Source organism: Panthera onca, chromosome B4 (assembly GCF_046562875.1).
Source record: "Panthera onca isolate mPanOnc1 chromosome B4, mPanOnc1 haplotype 2, whole genome shotgun sequence".
NCBI lineage: Eukaryota > Metazoa > Chordata > Mammalia > Carnivora > Felidae > Panthera > Panthera onca.
In genome coordinates this window covers 13,531,952-13,549,609 of record NC_138345.1, presented here as the reverse complement: position 1 = coordinate 13,549,609, position 17,658 = coordinate 13,531,952, and the positions used below count along the sequence as shown (strand labels likewise).

General features: G+C 37.2%; 1 long non-coding RNA gene across 2 annotated transcripts in view; it reads right to left on the bottom strand.

Moving 5' to 3' along the window:
- The window catches only part of LOC132695076 (uncharacterized), a 61,452-nt gene that overhangs the window by 7,770 nt on the left and 36,024 nt on the right, over nucleotides 1-17,658 (bottom strand). Inside the window, exon 5 of one of the 2 annotated variants that reach the window (XR_009617680.2) lies at nucleotides 43-605. The exons of the other annotated variant lie outside the window; for it this stretch is intronic. This is a non-coding gene — a long non-coding RNA (uncharacterized LOC132695076). Of the gene's footprint in view, nucleotides 1-42; nucleotides 606-17,658 lie in introns of those variants that run through there. 2 annotated transcript variants of the gene reach the window in all.

Genomic DNA, 17,658 nt, shown 5'->3' with positions numbered 1-17,658 from the left:
TTTGGAATTTCACCCTTAGAGATCTGACATCTTTGTGTCTGGAAGACTTTATTCACCAAAAAGAAAGTGTCTGACTAAAACATAAATAACCCCTGAGCTATTTCAGTGTGCTGTGTCCGTTGATACAAGCTCTGTGTCAGGGAAGGAGGAGGGGGACATACCAAGGGAGATGGTGACAAGGGACCCAGGAGGAACGAAAGCCAAGCATCATCCCAGCACGTTTGTGGAGTCTGCTGGTTTCATCATTTAGCAAGAATATGGATATAGCTTGTTGCTTTTTCTTCTCCTTTTCCTTTTTTTTTTTTCTTTTTCTTTTTTGACTCTTAGAGGAATGGGCCTAACCATGCATGGCACTTTATAGAAACAGTATTCACTGTTCTGTTGAAGGAATAGTTCTGGGAGGAAGGGCACATTTTAGGGATCCGGCGACGGTTGATGGTGTAGTTTCTGAGCAAATGCGTAGGACACTGATCCAGGGAATGAATGTGAAAAAGGCTCTCATGGTTCTTTGGCTTTCCTGCTGCATAAGCAAGGACTGTAAGACATGCATTCTCGGCTCTGCCTGCACACCTTCACAGGAGCCAGCTTCCAGAGCCGCGGCAAACCTTGAGAAGATAGTAACAGGAGCTATTACTGATAGAATGAAATTTTGTGAAACCATCTACAGAAGGACTAAATTCAAGAAACTGTATGTTTGATAATTTTTGATGAGAAGCAAAATTATTTCTTATTAAGGGGTTACAAATGGAACCGAAAAGAATAGTATTGAACTGAAAGAGAAGACAAATATTGTTCATAAAAAATATCATTCATATTAAGTAGATAATTCTATTTTGCTGTAGGGCGCCTGGGTGGCTCAGTCGGTTGAGCATCGGGCTCTTGCTTTCAGCTCAGGTCACGCTCTCACGGTCGTGAGACTGAGCCCCACATTGGGCTCTGCGTTGAGTGTGGAGCCTGCTTAAGATTTTCTCCCTCCCTTTCCCTCTGCCCCCTTCCAGCTTGCACACACACACGTGCATGTGATCTCTCGTTCTGAAAATAAAAAATAATTCTGTTTTGCTGAATGAAGATGTAAATATATGATACCTATTGTATATGTAATCTAGACCAATGATACATAACGTATTTTTAAATATGCAGTAATTGCAAAGGACGCCACTTTAGAAGCAACATGTACTTGGAGGAATTCAAAGGGATAAGGAAAATATAAATTGGAGGGTTATACAAGTGAAGATTGGGCATAGGCTTGTATTTTGAAAAAAATTAATCACAAAATTACTATCTTTTAAAATATATCTTTTCTACATCTCTTTATTCTTTATTCTGTAAATCTTACCATCATGTTGGAATTTGTTTTCTAGTCTACATTTCTCATAACCTACTTCTCATATTGTATTTCTCTTTATTTCTCTTTAGCGAGTCCTTGATCATTTTCCGCAGCTCAGTCTTTCAGTACGTTCTTTCCTCAACTATATCTAATCTATCTATTATGCTGTTTAATCCATCAGTTATGTTTTAAAATTGTAAATAAGTACACACATATTTAAATAACAGGCTTATTGAGATATAACTCACATACCACAAAATGTAACCTGGCAAAGTATACAATTCAGTGGTTTAGCAGACCATAGGATTAGGTAACGGTCACTATTACTTAATTTTAAAACATTTTTTTCACCCCCCAAAAGAAACTCTGTGCCCATTAGTAATCATTTCCCTTTTCCCTTGACCACCAACCCTAGCAAAGACTAGTCTCTTCTCTGTTTCTGTGGACTGCCCATTCTGGACATTTCATACAAACAGAATCATACCATACAGGCCTTTGATCTGGCCTCTGTCACTCAGCATACTGTTTTCAAGGTTTATTCATGTTGTAACATGAATCAGTACTTAATTCCTTTTGTAATATTCTGCCATATGGATATACCACTTCTTTTACTCCATTCGTGACTTGAGGACATTTGGGTTGTTATAGTCTTTAGGCTCTGATAATGAATGCTGCTATGAACACTTGTGCACAGGGGTTTTTTTGGGTGCATTTACTGGGGGTTCTGCACCCTAGTAATAAATAGGAAACATTTGTGTCCACACCTAAATATGGTACAGGATTGGACTTTATCCTCACTCAGAATCCTTGGCAGTGATGATTTTCCTTTGTGCTTGTTGGCCTGTGAGAGGAGTTTTTCTGGGTCTCATAGAGCACACTGGTTTCATGATGGTCTCAGAGCTAGCCTCCTGCCTCATATGGCCAGGACACCATTCTGTGCCCATGGGGTTCTAATCACTGCCTCCTAACTGCTGGAATTTTTCCAGTACATATCTATGTAAATCACTCATTATTCACCAACACTTGCTTTTACTGGACTTGAAATATGTTCGATGAAAAAAATGAAAAAATGTTGAAAAAAATGTTCAATGTAGTTGAGTATGTTATGGACTGTTATTATTGTTTTAATTTGTATCATCTAGTAAGTTGGCTATCTTTTCATACAGTTATGTGTCCTATTCTGTGTTTTTCTTGGTTTTACCTTTTTTCCATTTGTCTCTTACCCTGTTTTTAATTTCCTTAGTGATTTGGGGAATTCTTTACATAAGTGAGAAATTATTTATCTGTCAGTTATATGCATTACAAGTATTTTGTTTTCCTGATCTATAGCTTTGCTTTTGTCTTTGTGTTGTCTATTGCCATACAGAAAATTTTTCCTTTTAATGTAATCACACTTAGCAATGCTTTCCTTTAAGATTTATGCTTTTCAAACTATCATGTTAAAGAAATTCTTTCCTACCCTAATATCATACAAATATTTTCCTATCTATTATTCTTTTTAAAAAATATTTATTTATTTATGAGAGAGAGAAAGAGAGAGGCAGAGAGAGAATCCCAAGCAGGCTCCGCACTGTCAGTGCAGAGCCTGATAAAGAGCTCAAACTTACCAACCATGAGATTATGACCTGAGCCAAAATCAAGAGTCAGATGCTTAAGTGACTGAGCCACCCAGGTGCCCCTCCTATCTATTATTCTAAAAGAAATGTTTTCTTTTTACTTGTAATTAATTAATAAACATAGAAAAATTTTAATGGTGTCAGATAAGGATTTAATTTTTATCTTTTTCTCCATTGTTATCATTTGGACAGTTTTTTCTTTTTCTACTAATTTATAATGATAGTTCCTTTATGATATACATCTGTCTGGGTCTAATTTTGCATTCTCTATTTTCTTCCATGGGTGAAATCCTACCATTTTAATAGCTGCTACTGTCCAATCACAAAATCTGATATGGAAATACATTTATTGTTATCACTGTTACCTTAAAAAATATTTGTATGGCTTTTCTTGGTCCTTTTCCATTCTATATGAATTTAAGAATCTCCTCATTAAGTTGCATGGAAAATGCAATTGGAAATTCTATTTGACTTGCAGTGAATTTATAGATTAATATGGGAAGAATTATCATCTTGCTGTTGACTTTTCCAAAACAACATTAAATTGATCCACTTGTTTAGGTCTTCTTTTATGTTACTTAATAGTTTGTCCCTAAATGTTTTCTCCCCAAATGTTTTACATAACTTTTTAAACATTTATTTTTAATTTTAATTAATTTTTTTGCATAACTTTTGCTAGGTTAATTCCTAGGGCTTTATCTCTTGTAATTTTTGAGTCCATTTTATTTTCTTTCTACATTTATTTATTTGTTCATTCATTTTTTTCTGGAAGTTTTGACCTGTGAATATCCTTCACCTCTTCTGCCCATCCCCTTCAAGCACCCCTCTGGCAACCACCAGTTTTTTTGTCTTGTATTTATGAGTCTGTTTCTGTTTTGTTTTGTTTTGTTTTTAGATTCCACATGTAAGTGAAATCATATGAGTTTTTTACATATTTGTGGTATAAGTATCTTATCAGATATAGGATTTGCAAAATATTTTCTCTCATTCAGTAGACTGCCTTTTCATTTTGTTGACGGTTTCCTTTGCTGTGAAGAAGCTTTTTAGTTTGATGCAGTTCATTTATTTGTTCTTGCTTTTGTTACTTTTGCTTTTGGTGTCAGATTAAAAAATAATCGGCAAGACCTTTGTCAAGGAGTTTACTGCCTACGTTTTCTCTTAGGATTTTTAGGTATTACTTTCAAGCCTTTAATCCCTTTTCAGTTAATTTTTGTACATGGTGTAAGATAGTAGTCGAGTTTTAATCTTTTGCATGTGGCTGTCCAGTTTTCTCAACACTATTTATTGAAGAGATTGGCTTTTCCCCATTGCATATTCCTGGCTCCTCTATTGTAAATTAGTTGACCACATATGTGCGGGTTTATTTCTAGGCTCTCTATACTGCTCCACTGATCTATGTGTCTTTTTTTTTTAAGTGTTTACTTTTGAGACAGAGAAAGAGAGAGAGTTTGTGCACGTGCTCATGGACAAGTGGAGGAGGGGCAGGGAGAGAGGAAGACAGAAGATCCAAAGTGGGCTCCGCTGACAGCAGAGAGCCTGCTGTTGGAGTCGAACTCATGAACTGTGAGATCATGACCTGAGCCAAAGTTGGATTCTTAACCGACTGAGACACCCAGGTGCCCCTGATCTATGTGTCTTTTTTTTTCTAATGTTTTATTTACATTTGAGAGAGAGAGAGAGACAGAGAGAGAGAGAGAGAGAATATACAAGTGGGGGAGAGGCAGAGAGACAGAGACAGAATCTGAAGCAGGCTTGAGGCTCTGAGCTGTTAGCACAGAGCCCGATGTGGGGCTCAAACTCACGAACCTTGAGATCATGACCTGAGCTGAAGTCGGATGCTTAACTGACTGAGCCACCCAGGAGCCCCTAGGTACCTTTTTATGCCAATACCATACTGTTTTAATTGCTATAGCCTTGTAATATCGTTTGAAATCAGAAAGCATTATGCCTCTAGGTTTGTTACTTCTCAAGATTACTTTGTGCTGGGGCGCCTGGGTGGCGCAGTCGGTTAAGCGTCCGACTTCAGCCAGGTCACGATCTCACGGTCCGTGAGTTCGAGCCCCGTGTCAGGCTCTGAGCCCCGCGTCAGGCGCTGGGCTGATGGCTCGGAGCCTGGAGCCTGTTTCCGATTCTGTGTCTCCCTCTCTCTCTCTGCCCCTCCCCCGTTCATGCTCTGTCTCTCTCTGTCCCAAAAATAAATAAAAAACGTTGGAAAAAAAAATTTAAAAAAAAAAAAAAAAAAAAAAAAGATTACTTTGTGCTATTTGGAGTGTGTGTGTGTGTGTATGTGTGTGTGTGTGTGTGTGTGTGTGTTTCCATAGAAATTTTAGGATTATTTGTTGTATTATTTTGAAAAATGTCATTGGAATTTAGATAGGGATTGCACTGAATCTGCAGATTGACTTGGGTAGTATGGACATTTTAACAATATTGATTCTTCCAATCCATGAGCATATCTTTATGTTTATTTGTGTCTTCTTCAATTTCTTCAATACTATGTTGAATAAAGGTGGCAGGAGTGGGCATCCTTGTCTAGTTCCTGATTTTAGAGGAAATATTTTCAGCTTTCACCACTGAGTAGGATGTTAGCTGTGAGATTGCCATATATGCCCTTTATTATGTTGAGGTATGTTCCCTCTATACCCAATTTGTTGAGAGTTTTTATTATAAATGGATGTTGAATTTTGATAAATGCCTTTTCTGCCTCTATTAACATGATCATATGATTTTTAAATTATTTATTTTTAATGTTTTTTTTTAATTTACATCCAAATTAGCATATGGTGCAACAATGATTTCAGGAGTAGATTCCTTAGTGCCCCTTACCCATTTAGCCCATTCCCCCTCCACAACCCCTCCAGTAACTGTCAGTTTGTTCTCCATATTTATGAGTCTCTTCTGTTTTGTCCCCCTCCCTGTTTTTATATTATTTTTGTTTCCCTTCACTTATGTTCATCTGTTTTGTCTCTTAAAGTCCTCATATGAGTGAAGTCATAAGATTTTTGCTTTTCTCTAATTTCACTTAGCATAATACCCTCCAGTTCCATCCATGTAGTTGCAAATGGCAAGATTTCATTCTTTTTGATTGCCAAGTAATACTCCATTGTATAAATATACCACATTGTCTTTATCCATTCATCCCTGGATGGACATTTGGGCTCTTTCCATACTTTGGCTATTGTTGATAGTGCTGCTGTAAACATGGGGGTGCATGTGTCCCTTCAAAACAGCACACCTGTATCCCTTGGATAAATGCCTAGTAGTGCAATTGCTGGGTTGTAGGGTAGTTCTATTTCTAGTTTTTTTGAGGAACCTCCATACTGTTTTCCAGAGTGGCTGTACCAGCTTGCATTCCCATCAGCAGTGCAGAAGACATCCTCTTTCTCTGCATCCTCGCCAACATCTATTGTTGCCTGAATTGTTAATGTTAGCTATTCTGACAAGTGTGAGGTGGTATCTCATTGTGGTTTTGATTTGTATTTCCCTGATGATGAGTGCTGTGGAGCATTTTTTTCATGTGTTGGTTGGCCATCTGGATGTCTTCTTTGGAGAAGTGTCTATTCATGTCTTTTGCCCATTTCTTCACTGGATTATTTGCTTTTTGGGTGTTAAGTTTGATAAGTTCTTGATAGATTTTGTATACTAACCTTTTATCTGATATGTCATTTGCAAATATCTTCTCCCATTCTGTCAGCTGCCTTTTAGTTTTGCTGATTGTTTCCTTCGCTGTGCAGAAGATTTTTATTTTGATGAGGTCCCCATAGCTCATTTTTGCTTTTGTTTCCCTTGCCTCCAGAGACATGTTGAGTAAGAAGTTGTTGTGGCCAAGATCAAAGAGGTTTTTGCCTGCTTTCTTCTCGAGGATTTTGATGGCTTCCTGTCTTATGTTTAGGTCTTTCATCCATTTTGAGTTTATTTTTGTATATGGTGTAAGAAAGTGGTCCAGGTTCATTCTTCTGCATGTCACTGTCCAGTTTTCCCAGCACCACTTGCTGAAGAGACTGTTTTTATTCCAATGGATATTCTTTCCTGCTTTGTCAAAGATAAGTTGGCCATACATTTGTGGGTCCATTTCTGGGTTCTCTATTCTGTTCCATTGATCTGAGTATCTGGATCATATGATTTTTATCCTTCACTTGGTTAATATGACATATTATGATATGATATATCATATTGGCTGATTTACAGATCTTGGACCATCCTTATATCCCTGGAGTAAATCCCACTTGATCATGGTGTATGATCTTTTAGTATATTGTTGGATTCAGTTTCTTAATATTTTGTCAATGATTTTTGCATCCATGTTCATCTCAGATATTGCACTGTAATATTTTTTTTCCTCTGGCATTCTCATCTGGTTTTGGTATTAGGGTAATGCTGGCCTCATAAAATGATTTTGGAAGAGTTCCCTCTTTTATTTTTTGGAACAGTTTGAGAAGAATTGGTACTAATTCTTTGAATGTTTGGTAGAATTTATCATTGAAGTAGTCTGGTCCTGGACTTTTGTTTGTTGGGAGGTTTTTGATTACAGATTTAATCTCCTTTTTAGTAATTGGTATGTTCATATTTTCTATTTTATCATGATTCCTTCTTTGTAGGTTGTATGTTTATAGGAATTTATCCACCTCTTCTATGTTGTCTATTTTGTTGGCATTTAATTGCTCATAGTAGTCTCTAGTGATCCTTTGTATTTCTATGGTATCAGTTGTATCACTGCCTCTTTCATTTCTGATTTTATTTATATGAGTCTTCTCATTTTTTCTTGTTAAGTGTAGATAAAGGCTTATCAATTTTGTTTATCTTTTCAAGAATCCAGCTCTTGTTTCATTGATCTGTATCATCCTTTTAGTCTCTATTTCATTTATTTCTGCTCTAATCTTTATTTCCTTTATCTCCTTCCATCTATTAACTTTGGGCTTTTTCTTCTTTTTCTGTTCCTTTAGGTGTAAAGTTAGGTTGTTTATTTGAGGCTTTTCATGTTTCCTCAAGTAGGCATTTATCACTATGAATTTCCCTCTTAGAACTACTTTTGCTGAATCCCACAAATTGTGGTATGTTATAGATCCATTTATGTTGTTCTAAAGGTATTTTTCAATTTTCTCTTGATTTCTTCTTTGACCCAATTGATTGTTCAGGAGAATGTTGTTTAATCACCACATATTTGTGGCTTTTCCAGCTTGCTTCAAGTAATTAATTTCTACTTTCATACTATTGTGGTCAGAAAAGATGCTTGATAGGATTTCAGTCCTCTTAAATTTATTGAGACTTGTTTTGTGGCCTAACATATGACCTATCCTGGAAAATGTTTCATCTGCATTTGAGAAGAATGTGTATTTTGCTTTGGGATGGAATGCTTTGTATACTCCTGTTAAGTCCTTCTGATCTAATGTGTCATTTAAGGACAATGTTTCCTTACTGATTTTCTTTCTGGATGATCTATTAATTGATGTAAGAGGAATATTAAAGTTCCCTACTATTTTTTTCAATTTTTAAAATACATTTATTTATTTTTGAGAGACAGAGTGAGACAGGGCACGAGCAGGGGAGGGGCAGAGAGAGAGGGAGACACAGAATCTGAAGCAGGCTACAGGCTGTGAGCTGTCAGCACAGAGTCTGACGTGGGGCTCGAACCCACGAACCATGAGATCATGACCTGAGCTGAAATCAGACGCTTAACCGACTGAGCCACCAGGCACCCCTAAAGTCCTCTACTATTAATGTATTACTGTTTATTTCTCCCTTTACATTTGTTAATATTTGCTTTATATATTTAGGTACTCCCATGTTGACTACATAAATATTTATAAATTTTGTGTCCTCTTGTGGATTGATACTTTTATTGTTATGTAATGCCTGTCTTTGTTTTGAAGTCTATTTTGTCTAATATAAGTATAGCTATTCCAGGTTCCTTTTAGTTTCCATTGCATGGAATATCTTTTCCCATTCTGTCACTATCAGTCTGTATGTGTCCTTATCTAAAGTGAGTCTCTTGTAGGCAGCATATAGAAGGGTCTTGTTTTTTTAATTCATTGTCTTTTGATTGCAGAATTTAGCCCATTTAAATTTAATTATTGATATGTATGTACTTATTGTCATTTTGTTAATTGTTTACTGGCTGTTATCATAGTTCTTCTCTGTTTCTTCTTCTCTTGCTCTCTTTCTTCGTAGTTTGATGATTTTCTTTAGTGGTATAATTATATCCCTTCCTCTTTATCTTTTGTGTATTTACTATAGGTTTTTGCTTTGTGGTTACCTTCAGGCTTACATAAAACAACTTATACCTATAACAGTTTATTTTAAGTTGACAACAACTTAAGTTTGATCTCATTCTAAAGCTCAGCATTTTTACTTCCTCCAACCACATTTTATGTTTTTTGATGTCACATTTCACATCTTTTTATTTTGTGTATCATGGGTATCCCTTAGCTAATTATTGTAAATATAGTTATTTTTACTATGCTTGTCTTTTAACCTTCATATTAGCCTTATAAGTGATTAATACACCATCTTTGCTATATATTACAATTCTAGTGAGATTTATTATTTCATATGTTTTCTTGTTACTAAATTGGTACCCTATCTTTTCAGCTTAAAGAAGTCCCCTTAATAATTCTTATAAGGTCAGATTAGTGGTAATGAACTCCTTGAGCTTTTGCTTGCCTAGAAAACTCTTCATTTCTCCTTCAATTCTGAATGATAACTTTGCCAGGTAGAGTATTCTTGGTTTGAAGTTTTTTTTTCTTTTATTTTTCTCCTTTTTTGTTAGCACTTTGAATATATCATGCCACTCCCTTCCCTGAAAAGTTTTTGCTGAAAAACTGCTGATAGCCTTATGGGCATCCCCTGTATGTAACAAGTTGTTTTTCTCTTGCTGCCTTTAATACTCTCTCCTTGTCCTTAACTTCTGATATTTTAATTATAGTGTGTCTTGGTGTAGGTCTCTTTGAGTTCCTTTCATTTGGAACTCCCTGGGATTCCTGGATCTAGACGTTTATTTTCTTCCCCAGTTTAATAAACTTTTTGGCCATTATGTCTTCTAAAATTTCTGCCCCTTTCTCTATCTCTTCTTCTGAAATATCTATAATATGAGTGTTAGTCCATCTGATGTTGTCCCATAGGCTATCTTATGCTATCTTCATTTTTTAAAATTATTTTCTTTTTACTGCTTTGATGGGGTGAGTTCCACTGCCTTGTCTTTGAGTAGACTGATCCTTTCTTATGCTTCATCTAGTCTGCTAATGAGCCTGTCTAAAGTATTTTTTCAATTTAGCTATTGTATTCTGTAGCTCTGTGACTTCTATTTGATACTTTATTATATTTTTCATCTCTTTGTTAAAGTTCTCACTGTGTTCATCCATCTTCTCAATTTGCTTAGCATCTGTATGACCATTACTTTGAACTTCTTATCAGGTAAATTACTTATTTCCATTTCATTAAGTTTTTTTTCCCTGAGGTTTTAGCTTGTTCTTTTAATTGGAGTATATTCCAATCTGATCCTTCATGTTGCTTAATTCTCTGTGTAAGATGAATCTACCACCTCTCCCAGTCTTGAAAGAGTGGTCTCTTATAGAAGGTGAACCTGTTGCTCACCCTTGCCTCAGCTCTTGGTTGTCTCTCAAACCTTTGTGCTTCTCCAAGCAGCCTATTACGTTTTTAATAGCCCCCAGTATTAAGGATGCACCAAGAACTGTCAGCGTCTCTAAGGGAAGGATCTCAGCACCTAGATTCAGGCTATTTGTAAGCTAGGCCCTCAGGCAGCAACTTTCAAATGCATACAAATATATACAGTCCTGTGGGACTACAAGCATAAGCCTTGCTGGCCTGCTGATCTGGAGGTGTCCCCTGGGTGGTAGTTGCAAAAATTCGGTCTCCAGATGAATGTACAAGCTCTTTTGTAGTTGATACTGGCAAACTGGAACAAGGCAGAGAACCCAGATGGCATCTGCAGCCTACATTCTTTGAGAGAAGCTCTGGAGGCTACTAAATGTGTATCAAGCCTGAAACCTGGTCAAATCTCCAGGACAAGCAAAGGGGCCTCCTTCACAGAAAGACTGGGGATGGTGCCTCAGTCTCGTATCTGTGTAGTGCCCTAGGAGTGGTAGCATGCCTAGAACCATCTCTCTGATTGCCAGTCCTGTGGGATACAGGAATGCAAGCCCCTCTGGCCACTAGAGCTGGGTGGTTAAGCAGTGTTCCCTGGGCAAAAATTGAGGCACCAGACATAAAAACTAGGGCACCAACTGCACGTAACACTGCCCTCCAGGAGACACTGGTGTTCTAGAGGATGGCAGAGGGAGACTGCAAGGATAGCACCCACCCTCTGAGGTCCCTGGAAAGGATTATAGTCAACCCCTACAGGCATGTTTAATTACAAGCCTGACCCTCAGCCTGCCGCCATGATGATTAGCCAATAGGCTTCCTTCACAGAAAGACTGAGCTCCTGGGTTTATGGCCTCTTGCTATGCCCTGGGGGTTGGTAGCTGTTTAGAAATTTTTGTTGTTGTTGTTGTTAATTAGATACCTGTGGGACCCAGAACATAAGCCCCACTGGCCACCAGAGCCAGTCAATGTAGAGGTATTCCATGCCAGCAGCCTTTTAATCAGGGTGCCAGACAGGGGTATGAACTCTCTTCTGGGTGACATCGATTATAACAGTTCCACAGGACCAAGAATGTAAGCTGTCCTGGCCTCCAGAGTCACACAGTCAAGATATGTCCTCTGGGCTTATTTCTTTATTTTATTTCAATTCATCACTCCCATCCCATGCCTTACTTCCTTTCTCCACCAAGCTTACCAGTGTTATAATCACAATCATTGCTTTACATATATCCTTAATTCCTTTGATCTTTGCCCAGCAATTTCCTGGCAAACACTGATTAAATCTATTCTGGCTATCTCTGTCCCTGCACCTGAGCTTCTAAGTGTGGTTGGAGGCCCCCAATTATGAAGGCTGTCTCACATGCTGCATGACTATCAACCTTAGGAAGCCCTCATTGCACCTGGCAGTTCTACCTCATTTCCCCAATCAATTAACTCTTCTATTTACAGAGAAGACCAGTTCACATCTTTTGTCCTTTCTTAAAATTTCAGCATCTGCCCTGTTCTTCCTCTTAGCTCATGACCTTGATTCCAATTGAGAAAGCAAACACAGTAACGAGAGAACATCCTTGACCAGATTCCCACCAAATTTGCCACCCTTCTTGGTTTTGGACCCAAGACACTTTGTTTTCTCTTTTGTTACAAATGATGAACATCATGCTTATCCCATCTCACCTACTCCAGGACTTAGCTCCATACCCTCCTTTCTCCTGCATCCTTGGGTTCCTCTCCACTTTTGGGTCATTTCCATTAACACAAAAATAGGCTGGTTAGAAATAAATTTTAGTTGTGATGAAGTACACACAACATAAAATGTGCCATTTTTTTGTGGGCTGAATTGTGTTCTCCCAAATCCACAGGTCAAAGCCCTGACCCCCAAAACCTCAAATGTAACTGTATTTGAAGAAAGGCTTTACAACAGGTGATTAAGTTAAAATGGGGTCATCAGGGTGGGCCCTAATCCAGTCTGACAGGTGTCCTTATGAGAAGAGAAAATCAAGACACGGATGCCCACAGAGAGAGAAGATGTGAACGTACAGAGAGAAAGTGGCTATCTGCCAACCATGGAGGAGAGGACTCAGAGGAAACCCAACATGCTTCCACCTTGATCTTGGACTTCTAGCCTCCAGAAACATCAGAAAACAAATGACTACTGTTTAAGCCCTCCAGGTCTGTGGTAATTAGTTACGCAGCTCCAGAAAACTAATACACCATCTTACTAATTTTTAAGTGAGTGGCTCTGTGGCAGTAAGTCCATTCATATTGTTGTACAACCACAACCACCTTTCATCTCCAGAACTATATTCATTTTGAAAACTCAACCTCTGTACCCACGGAACAATAACTGTTTCAAATCCTCCCCTTTGCCCCAAAGAGATAATAGATTCTATACTTTGAACTAAAATTTAAGCTGTAAATAGCTTTGGGAACAAGGATTGAAGGATTGATGTGGCATGTTTTATTCTACGAAGTTTGCATTTTCTAACTGAATACATTTACTACTTTTGTTAAAATATGATATGTTAACCAGAGTAATCTGAGCAGGTAAACTGTAGCCTAATTTTGCTTGCTGTTTTCCCTTTTTATCTCTCTGAATTTCAAAGAAACCTAATACATGTTTTATTATTATTATTATTTTTTAATTTTTTTTAATGTTTACTTATTTTTGACAGAGAGAGAGACAGAGCATGAGTGGGGGTGGGGGGGCAGAGACAGAGGGAGACACATAATCCAAAGCAGGCTCCAGGCTCTGAGCTGTCAGCACAGAGCCCGACTTGGGGCTTGAACTCACAGACCGTGAGATCATGACCTGAGCTGAAGTTGGACGCTCAACCGACTGAGCCACCCAGGCGCCCCCAATATTTTATTATTTTTAATAAAAAGACCATATTTTCAAAACTTAGAATTTGAGTCACATTTTAAAAAAGCATTATCAGCTAACAGAATCTTGTATTACAATCTTCTGCTTACTGCATCTTCCTTAGCCAGGGAGTCCTATGATTACTGTTAAGAAGAAATATAGGGTACCTGGGTGGCTCAGTCGGTTGAGCATCTGACTTTGCCTCAGGTCATGATCTCACAGTTTGTGGGTTAGGGCCCAGTGTCGGGCTCTGTGCTGATGACTCAGAGCCTGCTTTGGATTCTGTGTCTCCTCTTTCTCTGCCCCCCTCCCCTTTCTCTCTCTCTCTCTCTCTCTCAAAAATAAATAAACATTAAAAAAATTTTTAAAAAGAAGAAATAAAATTCACTCTTTCAGGAGAAGATTTGACAATTTCAAGAACGATGAAAATATTTCTATTATTTGTGCTACTTTCTTAGTAGGTTAATAGAAAATATAGGGAAGAAGCTGTATTCATGGAAATTCTCCAGTATGTTTATTATAGTGAAAAACAGAAAGTAGTCATACAACATAGAACAGATAGCTACTGAAAATAATGTGAAGACTTTGTAGCAGTATGAAATGCTTATGCTATAATCAATGAAGAATATAGGATTATTAAATTATATATAGACTATGATGTAGGAAAACATATTCAAATAAAAAGACTAGAAATTATATTAGTCTTAGTGTGCTGAAGTTATAAAAATTTTCAATATTTCCCTAGATTGTGTAACAAATGCATAACCAATAATTTAAAAATTTACTAAAAATAACTAATTCTTTTCTTTAATGTTTTAAAAATGTTTATTTATTTTTGAGAGATACAGAATGTGGGCAGAGAGGGGCAGAGAGAGAGGGAGACACAGAATCTGAAGCAGGTTCCAGGCTCTGAGCTGTCAGCACAGAGCTTGACTTGCGGCTCAAACCCATGAACTGTGAGATCATGACCCCAGCCGAAGTTGGATGCTTAACCGACTGAGCCACCCAGGCACCTCAAAATAACTAATTCTTTAAGAAAGTGGGAAGCTTTAAGAAGCAAAGGTGCTGTTATAAATTATGTAGCAAAACCACTGTACTTATGAATGGGGGGGGGTTTCATAGCATTAATTTGAGTGATTCTGTTAACATTTTAAGCAACATATGCTGCAAAGGAATAGGAACAATTTAAGAAACCTTTAGTGACCTATCCTATGTCTGATGTGTTTTGGTTCTAAGTATTTCCGAATATTCTCTAATATTGCACATGAAAATGAAAATATATATTTAAAACTTAAAAATATAAACTTTAAGTTTATATATAAAATATATATGTACTAACATATTTAAAATAAAAATATGTATATATATTTAAAATTAGGTTGGTGTTTCAGGATCAGAGAACAGAGTGCTTCTCCACATTATCTGCTAAAGACTTTAAGATTTTTTGAATTTTGAGTACAAGTTCTTGGCATGGATGAGAATAAAGCTAGAGGTTGCCAGCCTTCTTTTGATTGTATTATTCCTTACCTTCTTAAATAATAGTTTTAAGTACATGGAATTATTTACGATCTTGGTCACAATAGGTAACATCTGAAATTAGGTCTGTTATTGTACGAACAAAGATAAATTGCTCTAAGCTAACTGATGTGGTGACCAAAATCTAGAAAGTCTAAACCAATGGAACACTCTATGAGTGAGTTTCAGACACAAAAGAAATATATTTAAATCCTGGATACCCAAGACAGTTTTAGAAGAAGGTGCATTACCACTAAGTACCTCAAAGTATAAGATTTTGAGTTCATTCACTTATGGGAATGGGTCAAGACCTTTTAGATGGTGGTAGGAAGTGGCCAGTAGAGAGTGAGAAGAAGAAACGAGGAGTGGTGGGGGTAGGAGAACGTGGATAGAGTGATACGTTTGAGGAAACAGATCAGCACAAGTGAAGGGGTTGGTATGGGGCACCATTACATTATGAAAGACAGAATAATAAAAGGATGGGTGGCATTTTGATTTACTTAGTACTTAAAGCAAGTTGATTACTTTCTCTTTTTTTAGCTTTTAAAAAATTTTAGCTTCTTAAACATTCATGCCTATTTTTTCTACATTAGTGACAATTTATGACATAAAGCAATGTTTAGTTATGCCTGACAGAAATGACTGTATGTACTAGAATGTTCATGGCATCACTATTTGTAAAAACCCAAACTGGGAGCTACCCAAATTCCCAGTAAAATAGATATTTTATTGTATTGACAGTCCAGGGTACTCACAACCTATGATTACAATATGGATGAATCCAACAGCATGATGTTGAGTGAAATAAGCCAGACTATACAATTACATTTACATAAAGTTAAAAAAACCACAACCCCACATCTATGCTGCTGGAGGTCAGACAATTGTTTACCTTTGGGGAGTGGTAATAAAAAGAAGAGGGCACAAGGGGATCTTCTGGGACATTAGTAATATTTTTTGATCTGGGTGCCAGTTACAAGGGTTTGTGTAATTTATAAAAATAGATTACACTGTACATTTATGATATATACCTTTCCTATATGTATGTTATGCTTTGTAAACATTTTTAAATTAAAAAAATTTAATTGGAGTATTGGCCCTGAGTCAGCGATCTTCAGTCTTTATGATCTTCTTGTAAAGCCTGATCGACATTACAAGAAAAAGAGATCATAAACCAATAGCCTTCATGAACAGAGACAAAAAACCCTGGCAAAATTCTAGCAAACCAAATTTAGCAGATTATAAAATGGATAATACATCTTGACCACTTGGGGTTTATTCCAGGAATGCAAGGTTAATTTCCCATTCAAAAGCCGACATTATTCACCATATTAGTAGACTAGAAAAGAACCATTAGATCATTTAGTACATTGAAAAAAAAAAGATTTGACAAAATTCAACACAGATTTATGATAAAAACTCCAAGAAAACCAGGAATAGAAGGGAACTTCCTCATCTTGATAGAAAACCTACAGCTAACATGATATAATATGGAATGAGTCTGGATGCACACCCCTCCAGATCAGTAACAGGACAAGAATATCCATTTTGACACTTTCATTCAACATTATACTATAGTTCCTAGCCAAACCAATTAGGAGTGAGGGGCAGGAAAAGACATATCAATTGGAGACAAAGAAGTAAAACTTTTTATTCACAGGTGACATGATCATTTAAGTATAAAACTCTATGGAATCAGCAAAAATACCTTCCAGAACTAATACATAAATTTAGCAAGGTCACAAGGTACAAGGTTAATATGCAAAAATCAGTCACAGTGCTGTGGGCTGGAAATAAACAATCGCAAGTTGACATTTAAAAAATATTTACAGTAGCCCCTCAAAAATATGTAAGACATGGGATAAATTTAACAGAATATGTGCAAGATTGGTGTGTTTAAAACTATAAATATTGTTGAAAGAAATGAAATAAGACCTAAATAAATGGAGACACATTGTCATGGTCGGAAAGCTCAATTTTAGTAAGATGTTAATTTTCCCTGTATTAGATCTCTACAGCTGCTATAACAAATTACCACAGACTTTGTGGCTTAAAAGTTCTCTCACAATTCTGGGGGCTGAAAGTCTGAAATCTATCCCTGGGATGAAAGCAAGGTGTTAGCAGGACCACACTCCCTCCAGAGTCTGTAGGGAAATCACTGCTTGCTTCTCATAGGTTCTGGTCGCTGCTGTAATCCCTAGGTTTGTGGCTCCATCACTTTAATCTCAGTCTCCCCGCCTCTCTTCTGTCTACAGTCTTCCCTTGTCTTCCTCTTATAAGGATACATGCGACTGCTTTTAGGGCCCTAGATAGTGCAGGATCATCTCCCCATCTCAAGATCCTTAATCATATGTACAAAGTCCCATAAAAAGCATCATTTACAGGTTCTTTGGGTGGCCATTATTTAGCCTACTGTATTCCCCAAATCTATTGATTCAGTGCAATTCCAATCAGTGTCTCGGTAGAATTTTTTGGTAGAAATGGACAAATGGATGGTATATTTATATTCAATTGTGAAGGAGGGAGAATAGACAAAATAATTTTTAAAAATGTTTTTTAATATTTATTTTTGAGAGAGAGTGAGCAAGCATGAGTGGGAGAAGGACACAAAGAGAGAGACACACAGAATTTGAAGCAGACTCCAGGCTCTGACTGTCAGCACAGTGCCCAACCTGGGGGGCTCAAACCCATGAACCGTGAGATCATGACCTGAGCTCAACTGACTGAGCCACCCAGGCACC